The sequence below is a fragment of the Cantharellus anzutake genome, assembly GCF_015039405.1.
Source record: "Cantharellus anzutake strain C23 chromosome Unknown EI90scaffold_137, whole genome shotgun sequence".
Taxonomy (NCBI): domain Eukaryota; kingdom Fungi; phylum Basidiomycota; class Agaricomycetes; order Cantharellales; family Hydnaceae; genus Cantharellus; species Cantharellus anzutake.
Window position 1 is genome coordinate 138,248 of NW_024067087.1, and position 13,884 is coordinate 152,131.

General features: G+C 47.8%; 1 pseudogene across 1 annotated transcript; it reads right to left on the reverse strand.

Moving 5' to 3' along the window:
* Positions 1-11,411: 11,411 nt before the first annotated feature.
* EI90DRAFT_t272 lies at positions 11,412-11,485 on the reverse strand (annotated as a pseudogene). The gene has a single exon. The product of its transcript is annotated as a tRNA-OTHER (tRNA).
* Between the last annotated feature and the right edge of the window lie 2,399 nt (positions 11,486-13,884).

Genomic DNA, 13,884 nt, shown 5'->3' on the forward strand with positions numbered 1-13,884 from the left:
ACACACAACTTGTTCTTGGCTTGCAGTACAATGAATGGCTACATCGCCGACTTGCAAGCAAAGAGAACAAGAAAAAAACTTCAAACCACAAGATCATGACCAATGGACTTCCTCAGATCATCACTGATTCGAATTTCCGGCAGATTGTGGCCAAGAATGAGGCAAACCGCAAAGTGGCCCAAATGCTTGAGAACAAGCATGCCAGCTAGGAACAATTCGCAGGGAAGTGGAAGAGAGGGCCTGGCAACAGGCCAAGGATGTGCATCAGGAGGAAGTAAAGGCATGGGAGGCCGAGATAGCAAAACTAAAGGAGGCAAAGGTCCCTAAGAAGGATTGGCCAAAAAAGCCTAAGCATGCTCAAAAAAAGGTGATAATCTCAGCGATTGGATTATCGGATCTGGTGGAGGACATGGACAATGAGGAGGGTGAATGCTTTGACCTAGGTTTGGATGGCTCAGGTAGCGAAAATGACGAGGAAGGGGAGGATTGAGCGAGACAGGCTTGTTTTCCCACGGCTGTGCACTTCAGCGGTGACTGTCAAAAATGACCCCCCTTTGTAAATTTACTCTTATGGCCCAGTAACTACATCCTTTTGCCTCAAATTTTACACAATAGGAGCTAAGGGGTATGTTCATTATGTGCTGCCATTTATTTCAGAATTTATCTGTACAACCTATTTTTTGGCCAGCCAATGAATTCTGTGCACTTTGGAGGCAAATGGCTGTATGTTGTTCTGTCCATTTCTATCCATCCCTAACACTGTCAGATTGCTTGGACATTAGCTCAGTTTAAATTGGGTTTATATACAACATGTATCTAGTATGATACAGAGATTCTCCCCTCTGCTCCCCTAAGTACCAGGTCCATGTGCCTGGGGTGGTGTCTGAGTGCTTGTCGTCTTGGGGACAGAGCTTTGCAGGCAGTACTGCTAGCTTGTCTTCCAGGGAGGTCCACCTAGTGTTTCTTCTTTCCCTTTGGTGAGGGAGCAGCTGAGAGTGGTGACCCTTGACTGTGGTCTTGCCATCCTCCCCACTTGCAACATTGCTTACATTTACAGCTCTTTTCTGATCATCAATGAGGGAGCTGAGGTTGTTGATGGTCCTGTGATGATTCTGGATGCCTCAACTATTGAAAATGTCGGAATTGCGGTTGAAGACATGAAGCCCTCTGATGCCTGACTGACTACTGCCCATTTTGTGGGTCAAGTGACCACTGTTACTAATGGATCTGGTCGTGAATTTGGACTGAACGTCAGTGCTTATAGTGCCAAAGTTCGTTCACAATTACCACTATTTTTTTTAAAGTGGTCCTATAAACTAATGTGAATACTCAGGAAAAAAATCAACAATTTGAAGTGCATCTGCACTTTGATGACTCCAATTGTTGCTTTGACAATTTCCGTGTACCCCAACCAGGTACCAATGTCAATGTTCAAGCTAAATGGAAACACGACTCCACTAATCACACACACTGGCTCATCAAAAACATCTCATACCTCAGTGCAGTTTCCTTCATTGATAGTCCAAATGCCAATGCTCCTACTTCTCCAAACAAATGTAAATGCATGTTTGGTACTGGCAAACTATCAGCATCCCAGGGTCCAAATGTTACCGACTCTGCAAACACTTCCACTTCTATTACAACGTTGCAAGCAGGAATCTGCTATAAACCCAGAAAAAGGAAGGTAGCACTCCAACTCACTCCCCAAAAAGCTAGGGAAGAAAGAAAAGGGGCTGAACAGGTGTTGTGGTAGAACAGGTCCATATATTCAATGGGGGGGGGGATTTCAGGGAATTAACTCTGGTAACTCTTGTTTATCTTCTTTCCATGGTGGATTTCCCTAAAGGTCACAATAGCCCTTTACCAATCGTGTGGCCACTCACAACACCCAAGTACACAGACTTCAAAAGTAGCAGGAGGGGGGAAATCTCTGATTTGGTTTCAATCGCTATGTACATATACCCATACAGCAAACATTCAACTGTGAAAAGGCTCTGAAATATATGGGTTTGGTTAAGCCAAGCCTCCACCAACAACAGCAGTAAGGTTCAGTTGCCATTGACTTTGAATAAAATTCCAAACAACAAAAGAAAAATGAAATGAAAAACACCAACTTCCTAATACCACTCCTGATATCGCGTCAAAACTCCGTCCCTTCATTCCATTCGACACTCCTCATCCATAGCTTTCTATCAATGCCGGTTTTGTGAAATTTGGTGGAGATTTGACTGAGAACGGGAATTCTCAGATGCAGGATACTGTCAGGCATGCATCTAGGGTGGAGGGGGCCTGGATGTAGCGCCCGGCAAAGGGACCCTCTTGGGGTGCAAAGCAGGCATGCGTGCTGGCAGGCCTGATGCGGGACACCAGTCCCTGGCCACTTAGACTGAAGTGGAAAAGGTGAATTGTTATTAAAGGGGAAAACTACACTACTTACCTGAAGTGGAAAAGGTGAGAAGAAGGTTACTTCTCCGGTTCCCACTTCAGGTACATTTATGTACATGTGGCTTGGGTCACATGACGGGTGCCACATCATCTTCAGAGACAGCCACAGCCATCTGGGTGTCCCCATGGGGGATCCTGAGAGCATCCACTGCAGGTGCACATGCTGGGCATAGTGGGAAGCTGTCCGGGGTGTCTGGGCCGGACAGGTTAACAGTACAATGATACAAGGGAAAGTGGTCCATGTAAATAGAAGGAATAAACAGGAAGAGGGGATGAAATAAAGGAAAGGGAGGAAAGAGAAAAAAGGAAGAAAGGAAAGAAAGAGAAGAGGGAGGAAGGAGGAAGGAGAGGGATGGGTAGTGGGGGAGTGGGTGAGGTGGGCCCAGGTGGGCCCAGGTGGACCCGGGTGTCAGGGATCAGCAATGACCCTGGACCCTATGCCGGCTGCGCATATGCACGTGGGAAGTATGCCGGTAATTCCGGTCTACTCTGCTTACCTAAGCCCCGGTGACCCGGATCATCTCCGGCATTGTTCTGGAACATTCTATGATCACGTGATTCTATCGGCAATCCGTTTGGTTTCCTTATTGCCGGACTCTACATGTATATAGCTGACCCTAAGATGGGGACATCCCTTTCCCCCAGCTTTAATCACAACTAGGTTATCGGAGCATCCTGTGCGAGCACGCGCGTCCCCTGACACCAGGTCAGGCAGGTGTGCCCTGACAGATACATATCTTGATGAACCATGCACAGGGAAACTTGGACCACTAAAATCCCAAAATTCCAAGACTCCTCCAATGACTACTTTAGCATTTTTATCATTTAACTAACCCATATTCTACTGGAATTCCACTGAGACTGGCTCACACCTGAGCATCCACATAGTTTGTGTAGTCCTGTGACTCCCATCAAGCCTGATAATCAGAATCTCCCTTAATATCTCCACAACCACTGAACCGATTGGGGTGAAATTCAACACTGAGTCTGGTATTTTTCTGGATTTAATGACCCCAAGATCGTCCTCTGCTGTCAACTTTTGACCTTGTTCCCATGGTTGCAGTCAAGTGCATGGACTCAGCACAAGAGGAGGGGAGGAGTGGTGGTATAGTGGTAACACCCGCCAATCTACTCTCTCGCTGGCGTTTGCCGATTGAGAGGACGTTGGTTCGACTCACCTGTTGGGAGGTCGCGGTTCTCCAAAGACTCAAGAGGCACGTGTTTATGCGTCGGGCCAACAAGCCGAGGAGCCGGTCTCATGATCACCTGATCACCAACTTCTCCACTACCGATTACATTGAGTATAGAAAAGGTTCATATCATATGACTAAGTCTTCTATTCACTACCCGAAAAGGGCCTCTCATGGGCACAACCGGCCAGGAGTTAGGAGTTCAATTGGCATGGACCCAGACGTTCTATAGGGGATCACCTGCAGCACAACAGGCTCATGTGATACGGTCTACCACTGTCACAATTCAGAAGAAGTTGGATTGTTCAGTCGCGAATCCGGGCATTGGCGAACGATGTTGGTGTTATCCGGGAGCTTAGAATCATGTGGAACTTGAGTATAGAAACATGTATGATAATATGCCTTGGGCCTCCCCCTTCCCCTTGGCGCCTTAATCGGGCAGCCTGTCTGGGAAGTAAAATATCGAGAATACACACACACACACTCAGCACAAGAGGACTCTTCAGCTTGAATTTCTCCACCAAATCTCAACCAATTCCTTCGCAGAAAAGCTCTTTCGGTTCGTATGAAAACCCTCTCTCTTCTTTCTTATTACTCCCTCCTATAATTCCTTTTCCCTAATAATGTACAAGGGCAGGAACCCAATTTTGATGTATTTACGGCAAAAGGTTCCATGAAATTCAGCACACCCATCATGCACTCCTACAACGTTACAAGTGGGCTAGAGATCTAACCCCTTAAATGCAGGCAAATTCGTGGGGAGGGAGTCTGGGATGTCCTAAGCTTGTCCTAGGTTCGGTCCGGGTGCTAACAAAACAAAAATAATCACAAAAACTCGTTAAGAATTATGTACCCCTGGTCCATCTTGGAAAATTGTCAGGGATTCCTTATAATACTCAAGGAGTCAAGCTTAGAATTTCTTTCTCTTACTTGGATCTCTCAGTGCTACAGTCTCTTTGTAGTCAAAAGGGAGGTCCCTTTTCCATTCCTATGTGTACAGAGCTTTTAAACACATGGAACGGCAATAATGTGGAAAAACAAATGAAAAGAAAATATAAAGCGAAAGATTGTTGTTATGGACACCATGTGGACCATTAAGTACGGCCGATAAGTCCATCAGCCAACATGGAAGCTCAATACAAAAAGGACAGGAGTGATAAGCAGGCCATATCTGAATAATTGCCGTCTTCCACCAATTTCCACCATCACACTACACTAATCTGTCTCTTCCTACCCATAGCATCCCTTCCCAACCTCTCCATTCGATTCCCCAGGTTTGTAGCTTTCTCCCGATACCAAATTTGTCCCAAATGGTTGAGATTTGACCAAGTGGTGGGTGTGAGAATCGTAAAATTGGCCCATGCACAGGGTTAGACATCCCTGAAAGTGTCCGAGAGAGTCCCCATGTCAATTGGATCTTCATACGCATCCTTTGTGATTTTTCTGAATTTTTCTGAGCACTCCAGAGTGCATTTTGGTTGTTTGTTTACTTCAGTATGGCTTGTGATTTCCATTTTGGGCCAAAAACCAGTTTCACAATCTCCCAAAGTACAGATCTCGGCTCTGCCACATGGGACTTTTGACACCACCACCCTCATGTGCCTTTCGACATTGTGCAGAACCTTGCAGTAAGATGAGAAATTGCCACCACCATTGTTCCACAACAGCTGGGTCAATCTGGATGAAATTTGGGGAATCCATGATGGGTGCATCCCATGCTGGGTGATGCCTGTCACTGTGCATCTAGGTTGTTTCGAAATCAGTGGAGCCAGTCCTGAAGGCTCTATCTTAAGTGTATGTGCCATTACAATAACAAAGGACTCAACTCATCTCAATCTTAGGTAGCACCTGAGATGAAAACTGTAAAAAATCGAGGATGGACATTGCCTTCACCTTCATGCCCACTCACATTGCCAATAATTACTGAGGATAAGAAAGAAGAAAGGGAAAAAATGGAGCATACAGCAAATCTGTAGCTGTCAACACCGAGCAGTCGTGCCTGTACTGTACAATCCAAAGTGTGTTTCCATCAGAATCAAAAAAACATTCCCACACACCGCACACCATCTTACTTCACTGAACCTTCCCCTCCACTTAACCAGCTGAACAGTTACATTCCAAATCTGTTTGGAACAACCAAATATCATTGGCTCTCTCACACTCCACAAGGTACATAGAAAATATGAAATGGAATATGAGCTGAGTAAGGAATTGCCAAAAACCCAAGGTGAGTCCTGTCCTGAATCATATAGAACTCCACCTGCCTTCAATGATATTGCATCATGCACCCTTATCATGCAGTTGTATTCAGCAGGCGGAATGGAATTACCAACTGGTGTGCACTGTCATCCACTATGAACGACAATCGGAAGAATGCCTACAGATGTCAGAGACCAGGTTGAGATGAAGGAGTGTCTCCGTGGCGGAGGGCTTCGGCCTCAGCGACTTATGCCAGGAGTGCTGTGCCAAGTAACATGTCCATGCCCTAACTTACTAAACTGGCAACCAGAACTGAAGGGGGTAAACTCTAGTCGATTTTATTACTGAGGTGTAACCTATGTACAAGTTGAGTATATATATAGTTACAACGAGGGTGGGCCCGCAAATGGCGGAGCCGAGCTGAGCTGAGCTAACGGGGTTAGACATTAGCTGATTGAATATTACCGATGAGTCGGGTTACAGGGTTAACGGAATGGTAGGCGATAACCCAGAAACGGAAAGGAGGGATAGGCCTGAAGGTGGGCTTGCAGGGCAAGCGAGTGTATTGCCCAGCGGAGGCGGGAGTGCACTAGCGGACATCGGAGCTGTCCAGAAGCCTTCGGGGCTCCATACTTAGGGAGGCATAGGTAATAAATTGAAAAGAGGGGGTGGTGACCATCGAGGGGTACTGAGGTGATTGCGGAATACAGGAGCTCCGAGGTTAGTGAAGAAGGAGCGGAGGCAGACCAGAGGGATCGGAGGGAGTGGAAGTCGATGGCCGGGGATGGATATGACAACAGAGACCATCACAAAAAGAGACTGAGAGGTGCATATAGGAACATTAAAGAATGTCATACTGTCAGGACACGGCGAGGAGGGGCAGTGTGCCTGGACCTTTCCCCGGAAGTGTCAGGGCACACCCACCTGACCCGGGCCCACCCAGGCCCACCTCACCCGCTCCCCGCTACCCATCCTTCCTCCTTCCTCCTTCCTCCTTCCTCCTTCCTCCTTCCTCCTTCCTCCTTCCTCCTTCCTCCTTCCTCCTTCCTCCTTCCTCCTTCCTCCTTCCTCCTTCCTCCTTCCTCCCTCTTCCCCTTCTTCCCTTTCCTCCCTTTTCCCTCTTTCCTCTTTCTCCTTTATTTTGATTCTCCCTTTCTGTTTATTCTTTCTATTTACACGGACCACCTTCCCTTGTATCATTGTACTGTTGACCTGTCTGGCTCGGACACCCCAGATGACTTCCCACTATGCCTAGCACACATGCCTGCAGCGGATGCCCTCAGGATCCCCCGCAGGGATACCCGGATGGCTGCGGCTCTCTCCATAGATGACGTGGCACCCATCATGTGACCCAAGCTGCATGTACATAAATGTACCTGAAGTGGGAACTGAAGAAGTAACCTTCTTCTCACATTTTCCACTTCAGGTAAGTAGTGTAGTTCTTCCTTTTAATAACAATTCACGTTTTCCACTTCAGTCTAAGTGGCCAGGGACTACAGTCCCAGATCGGGCCCATCAGTACACATGCCCACTTCGCCGAGAGGGTCCCTCTGCCAGGCACTACATCCAGGCCCCCTCCACCCCAGACGTGTCCCTGACAGGAAGGGAGGCCAGAGATAGAGGACAAGCGGAGGGACCATGGCCTCAGCGACTCGGAGGGGAGCACTGTGCCTATGTTCGATAACGCTTAGTGTCTGGTCCTTAATTTCAGAACAGGGGGGTGCGAACTCTGGGGGATAGTCGTTATTGTCGATTTTGCACCCAGGTGCCATCAACTACAGTACATGACTTATATACATGATACAAGACAAATTGGAACAAAGGGAAAACCCAAGAGGGACTTACCCACTTGCCGGGTCGGCGAGCTCATGAGAGAATCGCCTTATTGAGCATTGTGGAGTGGGTAGGTGAAGGGTGGAATTAGCGACAGCTATTGGAAAGTGGGAAAACCTTTGTGGGGTTGGCGGAGGTCCTAGGAGGTCCATAGTAATATTGGGTAGGTAGAAATATTATTAAATGTCTAAGATGAGGATAAGAGGTACTGGAGAAGGTACCAGAGATTGGAGGCGGAGGTGGACCAGAGGTATACTGGAGGGTATGGTGGAGGTGAGGGGGAGGACGAACTGGAGGTGAACCAGAACGGTGGTGGAGTAGGTTGGAGGTTAGGCAGAGTAGGTATGGATATGACACATACGACTGACCTTAGTTCCTTCCCCTTCAAATAGGCTTCTCCAACAGTGGTGTAAACGCATATGTGATGATGGTGAACAAAACCCATAACCTGAGACTGAGGGTGCATATATAAGTTTGGGAAAATTGAGAGAACCCTGGCACGTCCTCCTGTTCTCATCACCTTTAACTACTTACTAAAGAACTATGCATGCCAACTTTGCTCTTCAACAACAATGCAGGATGTTATTTACATCGGTGAGTTCATATCCCTCCCCACATTGCTACTTGTCAGGTCATGGTCCATGTATATAGGGGGTCACATGACCCAGGGAGGTCACTATCATCCTACCCACTGTGAATCATACATATTTGATACTCACAGCTGGGTTCTAGGACACCCACCTTACACTACTGTTATGGGTTAGAACTGTCATATCCATCCATGGCCATCGTCTTCCACTACCTCCGATCCTTCCAGATTACCTCCGCTCCTCCGCCACTAACCTCAGAGCCTCTGGTTTCTGCAATCACCTCCGACCCCCCTGATGGTCACCACCTCTCTAATTCAATATATTACCTACACCTCCCTAAGTACGGAGCCCTGAAGCTCTCTGGACAGCTCCGACGTCTGCTAGCACATCCCTGCCTCCGCTGGGCAATTCACTTGCTTGCCCTGCAAGTCTACCTTCAGGCCTATCCCTCCTTTCTGCTTGTGGGTCATAACCTGTCATTCTGTTAAACCTGCAACCCAACTCATCGGTAATATTCAGTCGGCTAACATCTATCCCCGTTAGCTCCACTCCGCTCGGTCCTGCTATTCACAGGCCCACCCTCGCTGTAACTATATATACTTAACTTGTAGATAGGTTACACCCTAGTGATAAAATCGACTAGAGTTGATCCCCCTTTTTAGTTCTCACTGCCAGTAAGTAAATTAGGGCATGGACGTGTAACTAGGCACAGCGCTCCTGGTCTGAGTCGCTGAGGCCAAAGCCCTCCACCATCTCCTTCATCTCACTTCCAGTCTCTAACAATTTCTCACTGTACTCTGATAGTGTGATTGGTTTGGTTTGATTTCCTTCAACATGGGTATTCTGCACTGTGAATCACTGTACTCTAAGAGTGTAACACCTTGGAATTACTATGAGAACTGTGAAAAATGAACCAATGCTGGTCAATTTCCCATATAAATGGCCAACATTTATGAGCATTTCAGTCAAGTCTCATGTTTTGGTTTGGATTTTGCAATACTATCCTACACCAAATCTGAGCAAAGTTGGAATCATTATAGCATGACCACCTCATTATTAAGTAGTTGGATATCTTCAGACAGCATGTGACTTGGTGGCTGTACTGGAACCAACTGGCTTGGGACTCACATGAGTGTGGGAGCCTGAATGACTGACCCCCTATGTTCGCAATTAAACTAGTCTAATCAGGTTTGACTGAGGTTGTAGTGGGAGATGGCCCAGGAGGCCCAGAATGTATTGGCAGCAAGCACAGCAAGACATGTGTGATCTGTATCAATCTGCTACAAGTACAAGGGAAGCCAAACAATAAAAGCAAGTGAGACAGCAAATGAGAAAGTTCACAGAAATAACAAGACACACATGATCCGCTACAAGTACAAGGGAATTCCAAGCAATAACAAGAAACCATAAACTGGAAACAACAACCAAAGTCAGATGTGAGCAGATACTAATAATACATGCAAAATTGGAAACAATCGCAAAAGCTCAGAAGATAGGAGATAGGAATGGGAAGAAAAGTTTGAACTGCAATATTATGGTGGTGGCAAAAGGGGAGGGGGTGGGAGAGACAAAACTAGTCAAGCTATAGCAGCAGATATGAGTGAGTTAAGAAGATAACAGCAGCCAGGGAAGCAGGAGAGGCAGCAGCAGCAGTTCATGAGTGTGAGTTTGATGAGCAGCCGCAAGTTGGCATTTGACTCACCACCAGAGATGCAAGAGGATTCAGCCGATAAGGAGAGGAAAGGGGGCATCATGGAAGCCCTTTTTATAAACACAGCCTGAATCATCATGAGCCTTCTCGTGATGAGTGAAGTTCAGTACATACCTCTACTGGTATAATTTGCTTCACGCATCCATGCCAGAAAACCCAGCGTATGACTGAGGCATGGTTCCTGGGTCCATCAAATGGTCAGGTTTGCATGGCAACTCATGAAAGATAGGGTGGCAAAGGGGTGAGTGCGGTGCTGAGACAGGTGGAGCAGGGTCCGATTGAGCAAGAGAGGTTGCAGCATCAGCTGGGCCGATTCCAGTCATTGCCCCATGATTAGTCTCATGAAATGAGGACATTAAGCAACAACCTTGTCAGAAAACGAATTCAGTCCTGGGTGAAAAATTTGCAGGACCTGCTACAGAGTAGTGGGAATTCTCCATTCATTCATATTCCTTTTATTGTTTCTTTGTTCCCAATTGGAAATTCCTTATTTACAGTTGCCTAACGGCCCATTTACATTCCCCCAGTCCATTCATTCCATTTTCAATCCATATAAAATAGATAACAGCTTGTACATAACAAGTTAGTACTGAATAGACCCGTGAAGGGACAAGAAAGAGTTACATCCAAGTGGCAAAGATGCCATCCACAACCCTAATGCCCCCCTTGAGTTTGTTGCTTATGTCTAAGACCCCTCTCATCATAATACTCAGCCTTGACGTCCAAGAGAGACGTAGGTGAGTGTTTGTTTGAGGTTTTTGCAGACTCAATAGCGCCCACGGACCAAAACCCGGCCCCATGAATCACACCTGTGCACACTACCACCCTCCCCCTTCTCTCTGTCTTGAGTCTAGGTGATAGACCCATTACAACGTGCCTTTCGACATTGTGTGGAACCTTGCGGTAAGATGAGAAATTGCCACCACCATTGTTCCACAATGGCCAGGTCGATCTGGATGAAATTCAGGGAATCCATAGTTATGGTTTTTCTCTATTCTTTGAGCCCTTGATCGTCTTTTGGTGGTCAGTCATATTTTTTGGGCTGGACCAATTCAGTACCAGCACATTATGTGCAATTGTACTCCGTAATAAAATGAAATAAAATGTTCTTATGCACCATTGGCATTGGTAGGTGATCATCGCATATGGGAAATCCTTAAGGAACATAAAACCGCGAAAATACTGGTGGTGTGAGGTATAGTAGGTTATCCCACCTACACTGTGGTTACCGCTCCACTTCCCATTCAGGTGCCAGACCGACTGGCCTCTTCTTTGTTCTCTTTTCGTATTTATACTTGCAGTTTACTGTCGATGTACCTTAGTTCGAATATCGACTAGAAATCCCCAAAGTCCTCTCATCTTTAAAGTTTGCCTCTAAGTTACTTCTTTCACCTGAGTAAACTGTTGGAATTTGCACATGGTCTTTTAGGGGGACCTAAAAGTTGGACATACTGGGAATCGAACTCCCGTCTTCTGGATCGCAAACTCAGCATGCACTGCCATTATACCATATGCCCTGTTAGGCTGAGGTGGTTATTTCAACATAAACGTCGCTGCAAGGTCCCTCCCACTAACCTGAAATACAGGACAGCCTAGAATGCGTGGCACAACACTCCTGTTGAGTCATTGAAGCCGAAGTCCCAACTCCCAAGATGCCTTGCAATGGAGTTGCATTCTAGCTAAGTGCCCACTCGCACTGCTGCACTCCGCTCCGCTTCCTGCAATTACTTTGAATACCATTTCTGACATGGTCCATGGTTGCAAGCAGGTGGAACCAGGTATGCCTCCTTATTGTTTCCCTACCCAAACCCCATGCCAAGCTTTCCCACTGGGTTTTGGTGCTGGCTGGGGGAATTGTTGAATTTCAAGGGACTTCCCTTGACCATTGCAACTTTTATATTAGATATAAACTAGTCATATGACATGTAAAGGCAAATGCCGAAAGATGTTTTTCCTTATCAAATACATAACCCACAAAACCTTGTACCATGATTGTAACTGCCACACCATTGTGCCACCACTGTAAACCTTCCCTGTGTCAGGGATGGCACAGGAGAGGTGGGGGTAGCGGAGTGGCCCATGGCACTAGTGGCCTGGGTGGCAGCAGGGTGACAGGAATGTATAGCAGACAGCCCTCACTCAGGCTCACGTCCCTGTTCTGGCTTCTTGGACTGAAGCAGGAATGAGAAGAAGGTTACTTCTTCGGTTCTGCTTCAGCTCAGTTTATATACAAGCAGGAGCAGGTCATGTGCAGGTGCCATGTCAGCTTCGGACAGAGCCATGCTATCATGGGTGGCTCTGCAGGTGATCCTGAGTGCTTAGGGAAAAGAGGTACAAGTAGAGATGCATGGCACATCCAGCAGCACAGCACCATGCAGGGTACTCGGCGTCGGATGCGTCTGTGCTACAAGTGTAAGAAAGGAAGTCATCCATATAAGGAAAGAAAAGAAGGAAAGGAGGAAGGAGGGGAAAAGGGAGGGAGTGGAGCAGCGTGCCCTGACACCCTGTAACATCTGACTTGATCCATATTGATGTCTACATCGATATTCTTACAATCTGTGAGAAAACCTCAATGGCACAGTGAGTGCTCAGACACCGGACCTCACTCTTCCTGTTCCCACCCCCCCACTGGGTGGTTGAGCTCCCATTCCTACCCTTCCTGTAGTACCCTACTGGGTCCTACAACCCTTCCTCCCTTCTTGGGAGGGAGAAGTGACTCAGGCAGCCCCAGGATGCCTGGCCACATACCCATGGGCCCAAATTCCCATGGTCACTCATTCCTGTGCACTGGTCTGACAACTGTCAAGTCCCAACCTACCACACTACCAGTACACTCCCATGAGTGCCAAGTCACTGATGGCAGACCCATAGGTGGCTCCCCCAAGGAGCCCCCATCATACTCACTACCAGTATGCTCCCATGAGCACCAAGTCACCAACAGCAGACCCATAGGCGGCTCCCCCATCATACTCACTGCCAGTATGCTCTATGGAGTGCCAAGTTACCGCTAGCAAGACACTAGGTGGCTCCCCCAAAGAGCCCCCACCACACTCACTACCGGTACACTCCTCTGAGTGCCAAGTTACCGTTAGTACACCTGGCCTCAGATCTTTTCCTGCTCTCCCCCCAATGTTGTGCAGCCACCTCTGCCCATGAGCAGAACAGCTCAGGTTGGGTTCCCCAGAACCCATTCCTGTGACACATAGTGCAGAATACTCTATTCTGTCATATCCGTGCATACCCGACCCCGACCCGACTTCCGGACCTCCACCCTCTTCACCTCCGGAGTCATAACCTACCGCTGCCGTTCCGATACTCACCCTCGGTCCTGGCAACACACCTCCTCCTTACCTCTTCGACCCCATCTCCGTCCGCTCCGATACTCATCTCGGACCGAACACCGACCCTCTCGCCACCCTCCTACTACTCCGCGCCCCCTTCACAACACCTCCACCCTCCCATCATCCTCCTACGCTTCCCCCGTCCGCTCCGATACTCACCTTCGGACCTGACTACTCTCCTTTCCGCCACTCCTTCTCCCTTACCTTTCCCCTCTGTTACTCCTCCGCCACCCTTCCGCCAAGTTACAACCTTCCACCGCTGTTCCGTACTTCGCACTCAGACACCGCTCGTACCTTACTCCGAGCCTCCGTCATAGTCCCTACCTCGGACTTTGACTCCACCTCGGTCTTAGTCCATTGCATTGGTGACCTCATACTACGTAAACACCATTGCCAATATCCCTCGGACTTTCAACCCCGCCTCCGTAACCTCCATAAGCTCCGCAACCCCCAAGCTTCACGGATCACCATCGGCACTCTCGCCGCTTGTAATGTATTTCTCGCGTTTTCCCCTCATCCCTATTTGGACTACTGCTTCTTCCTATTCTAGCCAGTTAGTCATCATCCCCACTTCC